This window comes from Wyeomyia smithii, chromosome 1, assembly GCF_029784165.1.
Source record: "Wyeomyia smithii strain HCP4-BCI-WySm-NY-G18 chromosome 1, ASM2978416v1, whole genome shotgun sequence".
NCBI classification, from domain to species: Eukaryota; Metazoa; Arthropoda; class Insecta; order Diptera; family Culicidae; genus Wyeomyia; species Wyeomyia smithii.
The window spans coordinates 103,385,673-103,401,916 of record NC_073694.1 but is presented as its reverse complement, the minus strand read 5'-3'; the positions used below and the strand labels follow the sequence as shown (position 1 = coordinate 103,401,916).

Here is a 16,244-nt window from a genome sequence, read left to right as displayed (position 1 = left end):
ATGCTTTCATTAATCAAGAACGAAAGTTAGAGGATCGAAGGCGATTAGATACCGCCCTAGTTCTAACCGTGAACTATGCCAATTAGCAATTAGGAGACGCTACATTTTGGTGCTCTCAGTAGCTTCCGGGAAACCAAAATCAGGTTCCGGGGGAAGTATGGTTGCAAAGTTGAAACTTAAGGGAATTGACGGAAGGGCACCACCAGGAGTGGAGCCTGCGGCTTAATTTGACTCAACACGGGAAAACTTACCAGGTCCGAACTTATTGAGGTAAGACAGATTAAAAGCTCTTTCTCAAAGTTAAGGGTAGTAGTGCATGGCCGTTCTTAGTTCGTGGAGTGATTTGTCTGGTTAATTCCGGTAACGAACGTGACTCAATCAATTAAATATAACGTTGTCAGTAGTCATATGACGATCCCGTTCGGTTGGACCCGGTTTCGCGGTGGTGGTCGGTCTTCCGGTCGGTCTGATCCGTGAGGTCATCGGTGCTTTCGACCGACGATGTAGTGTGACCTAATAATACGTCAACTTCTCGAGGTTGACTTCTACTTAATGGGACGCTTTGTGTTCAGCAAAATGAGATTGAGCGATAACAGGTCCGTGATGCCCTTAGATGTTCTGGGCTGCACGCGCGCTACAATGTGAGCAGCAGCGTGTACCCTATCCCGAAAGGGACGGGAAATCACTGAAATGCTCATTTAGTCGGGATTATGGATTGAAACGGTCCATATGAACCTGGAATTCCCAGTAAGTGTTGGTCATTAGCTAGCGTTGATTACGTCCCTGCCCTTTGTACACACCGCCCGTCGCTACTACCGATGGATTATTTAGTGAGGTCTCTGGAAGTGAACATTTGTTGGTCCCTCGCGGATTGCATTTGACTCGCTGAAGTTGACCGAACTTGACGATTTAGAGGAAGTAAAAGTCGTAACAAGGTTTTCGTAGGTGAACCTGCGGAAGGATCATTACTGATGCATATCGTGCGAATCGACTGGCCATAGGACTCAAGTACGTGGGTCCACTGCGCGTGCGCTTCCCGTGCGCGTCGCGTAGAAACAATCACGTCCTATCATTGAGTGTTTTGCTCTTTACTACTGTCATCGTGCGCTTGCTTTGCCTGCTTGTGCGCACGGGTGGTACGGGCCATCGTTAGTCTCTCTCGGCGTATGGTAGTGGTCCCATGCGAAATCCGTTTCAGACTAGTGGTGCGAGCCGGAGGCACAGTGCGTAATTTTTTTTTTTGTTTTGATATGTTTTGTGCTATTGTTGATATTTTCCGAAAAAAACCCCAGGCAGGAGATCGATCGGCTCGTGGATCGATGAAGACCGCAGCTAAATGCGCGTCAGAATGTGAACTGCAAGACACATGAACACCGACTAGTTGAACGCATATTGCATATTATACACCCAGTATGATGTACACATTTTTGAGTGCCTATATTTATCGATGCAACTATACGTGTACCCTCCGCACGTATGCGTAGTTATGTTTTCCTACCTTCATTAGTGGTAAAACATTGAAGATCATTGTGCTCGCCCACAATGCCGATATGTACAACCGTTACCCAAGTGTGGCAACGTGCCGGTTGCTGCGTCTAGGTAGTACAGTACGGCAAATAATCTATAAGTAGGCCTCAAATAATGTGTGACTACCCCCTGAATTTAAGCATATTAATAAGGGGAGGAAAAGAAACTAACAAGGATTCCCCGAGTAGCTGCGAGCGAAACGGGTAGAGCGTAGAGGCGATACCCGGTGCGGTGTCTTCCTGGTTCCGTGTACTGGAAATTTTGTCATCTGTCATAATCATAATCAGTCCCGATTCAAGTTCAACTTGAACGTGGCTTTTACTCCCATATAGGGTGATAGGCACGTAGAACGGCGCTGATGTTGGAAAATTTTACCATGGAGTCGTGTTGCTCGATGGTGCAGCACCAAGTGGGAGGTAAACTCCTAAAGCTAAATATCACCACAAGACCGATAGCGAACAAGTACCGTGAGGGAAAGTTGAAAAGCACTCTGAATAGAAAGTCAAAAAGTACGTGAAACTGCCTAGGGCTCAAGCCCGTTGAACTTGATTATCCGAGGCGGAGATATTCACCTGTGGCTGGGCCGGGCCCACCCGGTTTGCCCCGGGGCATTTATCTCCTACCACAAGAGGACATTGCGATCCATTACAAACAGCTTGTAGCCCCCGTGGCAGCAAATCGGGTCCGACAGGTTGCCCCTAGGTGCTGGTTGTTAGTTCCACCGTAGCGACGTTCAGTTCTGAAGGCCTACGTCGCGAGCCGGAGCCTAACGCACGTGGTGTGCAGTCAGACACGTGATGGACCCTACGCGTGACACCGTCCTGTATGCCTTCTTGCATACTCCAATAACACCGTCCTGCATGCTTTCATGCATACACACTCCGGTTTTTGGTTATGGCGGACTGTCGATCGGCAATGAGCAAATCGAGGTACCTTCGGAACCCGTCTTGAAACACGGACCAAGAAGTCTATAAGGATTGGCTCTGAAGACTGGGGTGGCTGGGCACTCCCGGCTGTCCAGGTGTGGCCGTGTGCACTCGTGTATGCGTGCCCGCTATGGTTCCCGGCTTGGGCTGCAGTCATCAATAAACAGTCAATTCGGAACTGGCACGGCTGAGGGAATCCGACTGTCTAATTAAAACATAGCATTGTGAAGGCCTTCGCAGGTGTTGACACAATTTGATGCCCAGTGCTCTGAATGTCAACGTGAAGAAATTCAAGCAAGCGCGGGTAATCGGCGGGTGTAACTATGACTCTCTTAAGGTAGCCAAATGCCTCGTCATCTAATTAGTGACGCGCATGAATGGATTAACGAGATTCCCTCTGTCCCTATCTACTATCTAGCGAAACCACAGCCAAGGGAACGGGCTTGGAAACACTTGCGGGGAAAGAAGACCCTGTTGAGCTTGACTCTAGTCTGGCATTGTAAGGTGATATAAGAGGTGCAGAATAGGTGGGAGCCGAGGTAAAATATTATCTCTCCGGCGTCAATGAGATACCACTACTCTTACGGTTGTCTTACTTACATGATTAGGTGGAACAAGTGCTGGGGTTATTACTACCGGTCGGCATAAGGTTTCCTGTTCAACGTTCAGTCATGTCGTCATTTCTGGCTATAATGTAGAAGACGGAGCCTGTCGAGCCTCGCCGTTCCATGTCCTAGCGGGAGATTCGAAACGGGCTCGGCATCTGGCGTGCGTGGCTTTGTTGCTGGGTATGGCGGTGTTTCGGTTCCCGGTAGTAGAACCCTGCTCATGAGCGGTAAGGCCGCAGCTCAACTTTCATACAGTACGCCAATGTCAGTAAGACATCTGAATACTCCAAGTCATGGACAGTGCCAGGTGCGGAGTTTGACTGGGGCGATACATCTCCAAAACAATAACGGAGGTGTCCAAAGGTCAGCTCAGTGTGGACAGAAACCACATGCTGAGCATAAGGACAAAAGCTGGCTTGATCTCGATGTTCAGTACATATTGAGACAGCGAAAGCTAGGCCTCACGATCCTTTTGGTTTAAAAAGTTTTAGGCAAAAGGTGTCAGAAAAGTTACCACAGAGATAACTGGCTGCCAAGCGTTCATAGCGACGTGGCTTTTTGATCCTTCGATGTCGGGTCTTCCTTTCATTGTGAAGCAAAATTCACAAAGCGTAGGATTGTTCACCCTTTCAAGGGAACGTGAGGTGGGTTTAGACCGTCGTGAGACAGATTAGTTTTACCCTACTGGTGTATGCGTAGCCGCTGTCTTAACAGAACTCCTGTGCAGTACGAGAGGAACCACAGGTGCGAACCAATGGCACAATACTAGTTCGACCGGACAATGGTATAACGCTACGTTCGTTGGATTATGCCTGAACGCCTCTCCTCCTATAGGTGGTCGTTGATCATGTGGCCTAGAAACCTACAAGATCTGCTAGTGTGATTACCACGTTGGCATCTTATTACTGCTCTCATCAGACAGAGCCCTTGCGCGGCGCCATAAGACTAGTGTCTGAGATACTGGAACGTCGGTGGCGCTGCTAAGCATCAATATATGATTTCGATACCTGAGACCCCCTACAAACGATAGGTTTACAGGCTGGGAGTTGCGAGTTGCAGAGAGGTGTATGTTTCGATCCTATCGGACTACCCTTGCTTTTGGCCGAGCTGCAAGCCATCACGGGTCGACGCCTGGCGACCGTCGAGGCCATGCACGCGCTGTGTGACCACCGATGGGTGTGTTTTTTTTTTAAAGGTGGCGGGGAAATCAGCAAACACACCTGAGAAGAGAACTCAGGGTGTGGGGATGAGACTGGGGGAGAGATGCTGGGGTAGTTACACTCGCCCAGGCACCTACTGATCCCTGTCCCGACCCACTAAAACCCCTCCAGGCTCCAGCCCTGGTCTTCCCGGAACGACGGTTAAGTATTGCGTCGGGGAGTGGCTTTTGTGCGTGATGCACCCTCTTTACTCTTATAACCTCCTAGCTAACTACCTGGAGACTGGTAATTAGCTACCACTGGCGTGTTGGTGGTTGACCCGCCACACACGTTGCAGCTCCAGAACAACCTGAGAGGCGGCCGCACAGACCGCGTTCCAGATGTACGGGTCGTCGCACATCCTCCGGACTAGATTGTCCGGAATAGTGCCAGGCCCGCTCACAGCTATCATGTTGCTCTTTGCTCTTACGAAACGCTCAGCAGTCTCCTCCTCCACGCACTCGGGACACATGGGGGACACCGCATGACACACCGTATGACACCGTACGATACGCACTCGCAACTCTCAGGCACATGAGCCTGTAGGTACTTTCCAGTTTACCACGGTAACTGTTAGTACCTAGCGCTCTGGACCACACTGGCCCACCATACCAAAGTATGGGCGAAACCACGCTGGCAAGAAGTCTTCGCTTGCTGCCATAAACCGCTGAGCTATTGGACATCATACGAGATAGTGCTGCAATAGCCGATGAGGCCCTCTTACAGGCATAGTCGACGTGACTCCCGAACGTGAGCTTGTCGTCCACCATAACCCCCAAGAGCTTCAGGGATCGCTTCGAGGTGATGGTGCAGTCTCCGACTCTGACCACCGCCTGTTGCTCCGATTTACGGTTGTTCACAACCGTGACCTCCGTCTTATGATGCGCGAGCTCCAGTTTCCTGGAGCGCATCCAGTCCTCAACCTTGCGTATGCAGTGTGCGGCCGTCAACTCGACCTCCTCGATAGACTCGCCGTAAACCTCCAGCGTTATGTCGTCTACAAAGCCGACGATCACAACACCTACAGGGAACTTGAGTTTCAACACTCCGTCATACATGACATTCCACAACACCGGGCCCAGGATAGAACCTTGCGGAACTCCTGCGGTAATTGGGACGCACTTCTGACCCTCCTCCGTGTCGTAAACAAGTACTCGATTCTGGAAATAATTTTCCAGAATCTTGTACAGCGACACCGGTACATGGATGCTCCTGAGCGCGAGCGCTATGGAGTCCCAACTGGCACTTTCGAACGCATTCTTCACGTCGAGCGTGACGATTGCGCAGTAGCGTATTCCCCTTCTCTTGCGCTGGATTGCTACCTCCGCCGTCTTGATGACGGAAGAGATTGCGTCCAGCGTGGACCTGCCCTTCCGGAAGCCGAACTGGTTACTTGCCAGACCGTGTACACCCTCCGTGTACCTCACCAGTCTGTTGAGGATGATCCTCTCAAGCACCTTGCCCGCGGTGTCCAATAGGCAGATAGGCCTATATGCCGATGGGTCCCCTGGCGGTTTGCCAGCCTTCGGCAATAAGACCAGTCTCTGCCGCTTACACCTGTCCGGAAAGAGACAGTCATCCAGGCACCTCTGCATGACTGCCCTGAACAGCCCGGGGGCCGTTTTTATCGCCAGCCTGATCGCCAGGTTAGGGATACCATCCGGTCCCGGTGCCTTGCTCACCTTTAGGGATTTGGCGATCACGATGAGTTCCTCATTCGTAACCCTTGCCTCCTCCCCTGCCTCGACACGGCTGTAGTCGCTCACGGATTGAATGCTCGGCAGGTTGGCCGACCATCTCTGGTCTATGTCTCAGATACTGGAACGTCGGACGTGAGACTCGACCGCCGGATGCCAAGGACTTGGCTCGTGGCGTGGAAAGAGTCCCTCGATGATACGCTCCAGCATCGCTGGTGATCGCTCTGCAGGCGCCAGCGCGCCTTTAGTCTTGGCCATTACGATCCTGTAGGCGGCACCCCACGGATTTGTATTGGCACTCGCACATAGCCTATCGAAGCAGGCCCTCTTACTGGCCTTTATCGCACTCTTTAGCATCGATCTTGCCGAACTGAATGCTGCGCGGCGCTCTGTCCTCTCTTCTTCGTTTCGCGCACGCTGCATCCTCCGTCTTGCACGGAGGCACGCACTGCGAAGGTCCGCTATCGCGTCCGTCCACTAGTAAACCGGTGGCTTTCCATTCCTAGGTTGGCGAGTCCTAGGCATGGTGGCGTCGCACGCTCGCGATAGCATAGCAACTAGTTGGTCAGCAATCGAGCGGAGCCAACTGCCCCCCTCGCGCTCCCTTCTCATTGCCTCTTCGAATACCTCGGCATCAAAGTGAGATGTCTTCCACCCGCGAACGGTCGGAGTGTTGGCTCTACCCGTCGCTTGCCGCCTCTCGTTGTTGTCTACACTATAACAGACCGCCTGGTGGTCGCTATTAGTGTAGCCATCGTCTACCCTCCAGTTCTTGATCAGTCCTGGGCTGGAGAACGTCACGTCGATGATCGACTCCGCGCCATTTCTGCCAAATGTACTTTTGTTTCCAACGTTGGCCAGATCAAGGTTGAGCTTTGCAAAAGCCCCCAACAGGATCTGGCCCCTCTGGTTCGTGAAGCGACTTCCCCACTCAACAGCCCAAGCGTTGAAGTCGCCCGCCACCACCAACGGCGTTTGGCCCGTTAGCTCCATGGATAGGAGGTCGACCATCTGGATGAACCTTTCGGTAGACCAACGTGGCGGAGCATAGCAACTGCAGTAGAACACTCCGTTCACCTTAGCAACTACGTACCCTTCTTCTGAGGTTGAGACAACCTCCTGAACCGGGAACTTGCTCGTCGTACATATGACCGCCAAACTGGACCTCTCCGCAACCCAGTTACCGTTTCCGGGAGGGATGCGGTAGGGATCCGATATGACGGCGATGTCCGACAACGACTCAGTGGCTGCTTGGTGTAGCAGCTGCTTAGCCGCGAAGCAATGGTTCAGGTTCAGTTGCGTTACCCTCACGCCCGTGGTTTCGCAGCTGGCTTACCGGCTGGGCACCTGGGGCCTCCCATACAGTGTTTGGCGTCCCGTTTCCCGGAACATACCATGCACTTGAGAGACTCCCCACAGTCCTTTGCTTTATGGCCTGCACCTCCACATCGCCTGCACAGCTGGCTCCTATCGGGCCCCTTGCAGGTCCAGGACTTATGCCCGCCCTCGAAGCACCGGAAGCAAATGTCTGGTTGCTCGAGTATGCCCAGAGGACATACAAACCAGCCGACCTTCAACTTGCCCTCTTTCAGGGCCAGGTTAGCGTACGCCGACGGTAGTCGGAAGGTAGCTATCTGGGTCCCCGCCGGGCCTTTGCGGAGGCGGATTGACTCCTTAGCCACCTCCACCCCGCACTTCGCTTTAAGGGCTTGTGCAATGTCGCACCCCTCAGTGATTTCGTCCAGGTTTTTAAGCTGGAGAGTCACTTCTGAGGTGAGTGCCCGCACTTGCACCTCCTTCCCTAGGACCTTTTCAGCTACCGTTTTGTAGGTAGCCCCCTTGTTCTTGGCGTCCTTCCGGAGCTCAAGTATCATCTCGCCAGTGCGAGATCGGCGGATACTCCGCACATCCGCCCCCAGATCCTTGAGCTGGGTTTCCCCCCTCATCTTCTTCAAGACTTCTGAGTACTTCGACCCATCCGTCTTGAGTATGAGGGCATCACCCCTACTCCGCGCCTTTTTGGCCTTTTTTGGTCCTCTGGCCGCTCCGCCATCTTGTCGCGTCGCACCTTCCCGACGCTTCCTACCCTCTACGGTAGTCCAAGGGTTGCCCGTAGCCTCCACCTGTGCCTTTTCCGCGGTGGACCTTGAACCGGTTGGCGTGTGTTCCCGTGGGAGTAGCACGACCAATCGTTTCTTGGTGTTCCGGGGGCCATTTCCCCCGGGGACTGCCTCGTTCGCTTAGCGACCCTCGAACGAGGGGGCGTCTGTCTGAACCTCTTTAGATGCAGTCGCCCTCCCGGTCCTGGCCCCTTTCTCGGCCGCCTTCACCCGAGCTACGAGTTCTTCGTGCTCCTTTCTGGCTTCATCAATGGTGCTCCGAAGCAGGAGGAGGCTCTGCTTCAGGTCGCCAGCGATGTTTCGCCTGTTCGCCAAGAACTCGATTATGGCATCGAGTTGTTCAGACAGCGCCGCCACTCTTGGCCGCGTGTCCATACACCTTTCGACGGCCTTGACTAGCAAGGAACCGTCTACCGAGATGTCTAATGTGGACACTGACGGATTCGCCGTTTTTCCACCTCCAGACTTCGCCGCATCCGTCTCAGCCTTCTTTTGCGGAGACCGCTGGATGCCACCTCTTGCGAAGGGATTTTGTAATCCCTCCGCCCTCGTCTCTTTCGTTTTGAATGTGTTCATCTTGATGTTAAATGGGTCCCCCTTCCAGCCGCTATCTTAACAGAACTCCTGTGCAGTACGAGAGGAACCACAGGTGCGAACCAATGGCACAATACTAGTTCGACCGGACAATGGTATAACGCTACGTTCGTTGGATTATGCCTGAACGCCTCTCCTCCTATAGGTGGTCGTTGATCAAGTGGCCTAGAAACCTACAAGATCTGCTAGTGTGATTACCACGTTGGCATCTTATTACTGCTCTCATCAGACAGAGCCCTTGCGCGGCGCCATACGACTAGTGTCTGAGATACTGGAACGTCGGTGGCGCTGCTAAGCATCAATACATGATTTCGATACCTGAGACCCCCTACAAACGATAGGTTTACAGGCTGGGAGTTGCGAGTTGCAGAGAGGTGTATGTTTCGATCCTATCGGACTACCCTTGCTTTTGGCCGAGCTGCAAGCCATCACGGGTCCACGCCTGGCGACCGTCGAGGCCATGCACGCGCTGTGTGACCACCGATGGGTGTGTTTTTTTTTTTAAAGGTGGCGGGAAAATCTGCAAACACACCTGAGAAGAGAACTCAGGGTGTGGGGATGAGACTGGGGGAGAGATGCTGGGGTAGTTACACTCGCCCAGGCACCTACTGATCCCTGTCCCGACCCACTAAAACCCCTCCAGTCTCCAGCCCTGGTCTTCCCGGAACGACGGTTAAGTATTACGTCGGGGAGTGGCTTTTGTGCGTGATGCACCCTCTTTACTCTTATAAGCTCCTAGCTAACTACCTGGAGACTGGTAATTAGCTACCACTGGCGTGTTGGTGGTTGACCCGCCACACACGTTGCAGCTCCAGAACAACCTGAGAGGCGGCCGCACAGACCGCGTTCCAGATGTACGGGTCGTCGCACATCCTCCGGACTAGATTGTCCGGAGTAGTGCCAGGCCCGCTCACAGCCATCATGTTGCTCTTTGCTCTTACGAAACGGGGGCATACGAAGAAGACATGCTCAGCAGTCTCCTCCTCCTCCCCGCACTCTGGACACATGGGGGACACCGCATGACACACCGTATGACACCGTACGATACGCACTCGCAACTCTCAGGCACATGAGCCTGTAGGTACTTTCCAGTTTACCACGGTAACTGTTAGTACCTAGCGCTCTGGACCACACTGGCCCACCATACCAAAGTATGGACGAAACCACGCTGGCAAGAAGTCTTCGCTTGCTGCCATAAACCGCTAAGCTATTGGACATCATACGAGATAGTGCTGCAATAGCCGATGAGGCCCTCTTACAGGCATAGTCGACGTGACTCCCGAACGTGAGCTTGTCGTCCACCATAACCCCCAAGAGCTTCGGGGATCGCTTCGAGGTGATGGTGCAGTCTCCGACTCTGACCACCGCCTGTTGCTCCGATTTACGGTTGTTCACAACCGTGACCTCCGTCTTATGATGCGCGAGCTCCAGTTTCCTGGAGCGCATCCAGTCCTCAACCTTGCGTATGCAGTGCGCGGCCGTCAACTCGACCTCCTCCAGTCCCTGGCCTCCGGCTGACGAGTCACCACCAACCGTGAGTGACGGCAGCCGTGCAGAGGCAGACGATGCGGTAAGGGTGACAGAAGATGAATTGATCGAGATCGCAAACTTCCTGAAGGTAGGCAAGGCTCTGGGACCAGACGGAATCCCGAACTTGGCCATCAAAGAAGCCCCCGGGTTGTTCAGGGCGGTCCTGCAGAAATGCCTTGACGACTGCCTCTTCCCGGACGTGTGGAAGCGCCAGAGGCTGGTGCTGTTGCCGAAGGTTGGGAAACCACCAGGTGACCCATCGGCATACAGACCAATCTGCCTGCTGGACACGGCGGGCAAGGTGCTTGAGACGGTAAACCTCAATAGACTGGTGAAATATACAGAAAGTGAGAACGGTCTATCAAGCAACCAGTTCGGTTTTCGAAAAGGTAGGTCCACGGTGGATGCAATCCTCTCCGTCACCAGAACGGCTGAGGTTGCAATCCAACGCAAAAGGAGGGGCATTCGTCACTGCGCGATCGTCACGCTCGACGTGAAGAACGCGTTTAACAGTGCCAGCTGAGACTCCATAGCCTTAGCGCTACAGAGTCTCAGAGTGCCGACGCCGCTGTACAAGATTCTGGGTAACTACTTTCAGAATCGAGTGCTAGTGTATAACACAAACGAGGGTCAGAAAAGCAATCCAGTTACCGCAGGTGTACCGCAGGTGTACCGCAAGGTTCCATCCTGGGCCCGATACTGTGGAACGCCATGTATGACGGCGTGTTAAAACTAACACTCCCTCCAGGGGTGGTGATCGTGGGCTTCGACGATGACATAACTCTGGAGGTCTATGGCGAGTCAATTAGAGAGGTAGAGTTAAAGTACGCGCTATCAATGCGCGTAGTGGAAGACTGGATGCACTCCAGGAAACTGGAGCTAGCGCACCATAAGACTGAAGTTATTGTCGTAAATAACAGAAAGTCGGAGCAGGAGGCATCGATCAGTGCTGGTGCATGCACTATCGCCTCAAAACGCTCGCTGAAGCTTCTGGGGGTTATGATCGACGACAAGCTCACGTTCGGGAGCCACGTCGAGTATACCTGCAAGAAAGCTTCCATGGCTGTGCCAGCGCTATCTCACATGATGGCAAACAGCTCGGCGGTCCGTAGCAGCAGGCGCAAAGTCCTTGCTAGCGTGACCACGTCCATACTCAGGTATGGAGGACCAGTGTGGTCCAAGGTATTGAGTACCTCCTGCCATCGCGGCAAACTCGAGAGTACGTACAGGTTTATGTGCCTAAGGGTCGCGTGCGCATACCGAACAGTGTCGTACGAGGCGGTTTGCGTCCTGGCTGGCATGATGCCCATCAGCATCATCGTCAAAGAGGATGTAGAGTGCTTCGACCAACGCGACACGAGGGGTATACGCAACACCATACGGTCATCTTCAATGGCCAGGTGGCAGCGGGAGTGGTCCAACTCTACAAAAGGTAGATGGACACACCGACTCATTCCAGAGTTAGCATGCTGGATTAATAGGCGCCATGGGGAAGTAACCTTCCATCTGACACAGATCATGTTAGGCCATGGCTGCTTTAGGCAGTACCTGCATAGGTTCGGGTACGCCGAGTCCCCTATGTGCCCCGCTTGTACGGGTGCGGAAAAAAGCGCGGAGCATGTGTTCTTCACATGCCCGCGTTTCGAGCGAATAAGGTACGAAATGCTGGCAATAAGTGGGATGGACACCAGTACCTGCATAGGTTCGGGTACGCCGAGTCCCCTATGTGCCCCGCTTGTACGGGTGCGGAAAAAAGCGCTGAGCATGTGTTCTTCACATGACCGCGTTTCGAGCGAATAAGGTACGAAATGCTGGCAATAAGTGGGATAGACACCACGCCAGAGAACATCGTGCGTAGGATGTGCGAAAATAGGGATATCTGGGATGCGGTCATCACGGCCGCATCACAGATCGTTCGTATTTTCGATCGATTTTCCCCAGTTAGTTAATGGTTAACTAACTGGCCTGTATAGGCTGCTCTGCTGCCCATAGAGGTAAGTGCGAAAAGCACGACGGGCCCTCTCCCTGAAGTAGTGCCTAACGGCGGTCCCGGGGAGACCAAGGGCTTTAGCTGTTCAGCTTAAGGTTGCTCAGCATGGGTAAAAGCAGACATACACCACAGTCCGGGTGTTTGGATACTCAGCACGCGATGATGACGGTCGATCATGCCAAGCACTGTATACGGGATGGTACACTACGTGCCGGCTACGTGACATTATCATTCATCGCACCCGAGACATACACCACAGTCCGGGTGTTTGGATACTCAGCTACACGCAATGATGACGATCGATCATGCCAAGCACTGTATACGGGTTGGTTCACTATGTGCCGTCTACGTGACATTGATTGTATGCCCGCGACGATGACGATCGATCATGCCAAGCACGGTGTACGGGAAGATACACTACGTGCCGGTGTTTTGTCTTCCCAGGTGTGCGCAAAAAACTGTCGAACTCTGTAATTATTATACATTTTCGTATTTATAGGTGGGTGTCTGAGCCTAAGTGTTCAAAATTCATATATAATATTAGTTACTTAGAGCTTAATATCAAATTTGAATTTAATTAAACTAAATCCTAATCTAAACCTAACGCTATATTCTTAAATTTATCTTAATTACTTACGCTACAGTATAACTAAAACTAATTAAATGAATCACCCTAAAGATACGATACTATTACAATGAAACACATCTAAAATTCATCCACTGATAAGAGAACGAGAGTAAGAACGCATTGTCACACGAAGATCGATAGATAGGTGATAGATTATAAATGATAGAATGTAAGGACAGTACCGAATAAACCCCAAAAGAAGACGGATCAAATTTTTGCACTCTACAAGGCCTGTGCGTTTCTTTTTACTTGATATCGCCAATCTGAATTTGACGGGAAGAAGGCCATATTATTCCGTGGTGTTTGAACCGCTGGTGTGGAAGACCAGTCTGAAGCCTTTCTGGGCCGTGTCTCCGTATACGGAAGAAAATCCTCCGAATCCTAGCCAGCAGATTGGCAAGCCCCAACACTAAGGTTGATATCGAAAAAGTACGCCTTACTGACATCGAGCAGTCAAGTAGCATCGCAGCTAACTTTGTGAAGCTTCTTACGCTACCACCATGGCACCACGCGGGTTCGGTAACCGGGGAACCGGCCAGTAGGTTAGCTAAGATTCTCGATCTCGAAGGGCGAAGTGTGGTACTTTACACCGGCCTTGTGTAAGTACAAGTGGCGATGCTTAAATTTGGCGTACTTGATGCTCGCTGCGGTGGGCTGAATACATATGTGTGCATGGTAGTGCAGCGTATGGGCACTGTACACTCGAGAGGGAAGTGTATGAATGTTATACGGCTACCACGTTACAAATGTAGCGGCAGTAGCATGTATTATGACCCCAACCGAGAATGCCGACCCACAAATGTGTGTGGTAAGCGCGCAAAGTGGGAATCTTTTGACGAGTGTTATGCTTCCGATATACGGGAACGGATAGACTGCGTTTGGTTTTCGCTGATATCCGCATTCCACGTATATCGGATGGAATGCGAAAGAGGTTGAACGATACGATGGAAAAGCATTGCGGTGAGGTTGTATGGAGCGATATACGCAATAAACAATAATATCGCACGCTAGCCTGGGGGCTAATGCGGTCTCGATCAACTAGATTAGTCAAGAGAATTCGTTATCGATATTGTTTTCGGCACATTTTGCATGTTGTAGAATAAGTACATCGATACACCGTGCCCCAGTACTGAGTCGAGAAAATTTCCAGCTCGAAAAGATCCTCGACTCGATCGGGAATTGAACCCGATATCACAACCGTGTGGGAGAGCTAGCCGACCGACATCGCTAACCACAGAACCACGGGGACCACCATACACACACATGAGTAATATGCGCACACAAGGCCCGCTTGAGGGACACATCTATTGGGAGAGCGCGTGCGTTGCACCGGTAAACGGGACGCCAAACACGCCATGGGAGGTCCCAAGTGTCCGGCTGCACGGACAGGCCTGAAGGTGATACAGTTAAACCTGAATCACTGCTATGCGGCGCAGCAGTTGCTACACCAAGCAGCTGCTGAGTCGTTGTCGGACGTGGTCATCGTCTCGGACCCATACCGCATCCCAACCGGAAACGGTAACTGGGTATCGGACAAGTCTGGGAAGACGGCCATTTGCACGACAGGCAGGTCCCCGGTTCAGGAGATTGTGTCGACCTCCAGAGAGGGGTACGTTATAGCCAAAGTGGATGGAGTATTCTACTGCAGTTGCTATGCTCCGCCATGTTGGTCTACCGAAACGTTCGCACAGATGGTCGATCAAGCAACCGTGGAACTGACGGGCCTATGGCTAACGTTGGTACAAAATGCACCTACAGTAGAAATAGTGCGGAATCGATTATCGATGTGACGTTCTGCAGCCCGGGACTGATCACGAACTGGAGGGTAGACGACAGCTACATGACTAGCGACCACCAACCGGTCCGCTATGAGGTAGGCGTGCGGAAGCAAGCAGCGAGTAGGGAAACCAATCCTTCTACGGCTGGAAAACATTGCATTTCGATGCAGATGTTTTTGGGCAGGCAATTAGATGGAAGCACGAAGGGAGTGAACTGCTCCCGGGTGTGGACCATCTAAATTCGATACTGTCATGGGCGTGCGACGCCACGATGCCTAGGTCTCGTCCGCCTAGAGAGGGTAGGCCACCGACTGGTGGAGCGATACGATAGCAGGCCTACGCAGTGCATGCCTCCGTGCAAGACGGAGGATGCAACGCGCACGTTCCGACGAGCAAAGAGCGGAACGCAGTGCCGCATTTAGATTCGCTAAAGCAACGCTTAAAAGCGCAATTAGAGCCAGTAAACGAGCCTGTTTCGAACGACTCTGTGCCAGTGCTAATTCGAACCCGTGGGGTTCACATATACACAATAAACAATAATATCGCACGCTAGCCTGGGGACTAATGCGGTCTCGATCAACTAGATTAGTCAAGAGAATTCGTTATCGATATTGTTTTCGGCACATTTTGCATGTTGTAGAATAAGTACAACGATACACCGTGCCCCAGTGCTGAGTCGAGAAAATTTCCAGCTCAAAAAGATCCTCGACTCGATCGGGAATCGAACCCGATATCACAACCGTGTGGGAGAGCTAGCCGACCGACATCGCTAACCACAGAACCACGAGGACCACTATACACACACATGAGTAATATGCGCACACAAGGCCCGCTTGAGGGACACATCTATTGGGAGAGCGCGTGCGTTGCAAAGACGCCGCAATCGATCAGGGCACGTCAGAGCGTTTATGAGCGAGTAAAATGAATTCTGGTTGATCCTACCAGTAATATACGCTTGTCTCAAAAGTTAAGCCATGCTTGTCTAAGTACGAACAGATTTGATGTGAAACGGCATAAGCCTCAGTTTAACAGCTATAATTTACAATATCATTGAACTAGTTACTTGGATAACTGTGGAAAATCTAGAGCTAATACAAGCGTAATGCAGGGACCTCGCGGAACCTGCGCAATTATTAGTCAAACCAATCGTCCTACGTGACGTGTTGAGTTGAAATCTGGATAATTTTGTTGATCGTATGGTCTAGCACCGACGACAGATCTTTCAAATATCTACCCTATCAACTATTGATGGTAGTATAGAGGACTACCATGGTTGCAACGGGTAACGGGGAATCAGGGTTCGATTCCGGAGAGGGAGCCTGAGAAATAGCTACCACATCCAAGGAAGGCAGCAGGCGCGTAAATTACCCAATCCCGGCTCGGGGAGGTGGTGACGAGAAATAACAATATAAGGCTCTTGTATGATGTCTTATGATTGGAATGAGTTGAGCATAAATCCTTCAACAAGGATCAAGTGAAGGGCAAGTCTGGTGCCAGCAGCCGCGGTAATTCCAGCTCCACTAGCGTATATTAAAATTGTTGCGGTTAAAACGTTCAAACTTTATTCTTGTCCAACACGGGTGCTACATCGGATAATGATCGTAGGTCACTGGATTGCTGCGACTATAAGACTGGGTGTGCGGTGCA

At 51.8% G+C, this 16,244-nt stretch overlaps 1 protein-coding gene and 1 pseudogene across 1 annotated transcript in view; both read left to right on the top strand.

The window, feature by feature from the left end:
* The window catches only part of LOC129718434 (integrator complex subunit 7-like), a 1,119,499-nt gene that overhangs the window by 981,457 nt on the left and 121,798 nt on the right, over window positions 1-16,244 (top strand). The window lies entirely within an intron of this gene.
* On the top strand, window positions 1,285-1,437 carry LOC129719345 (5.8S ribosomal RNA; annotated as a pseudogene).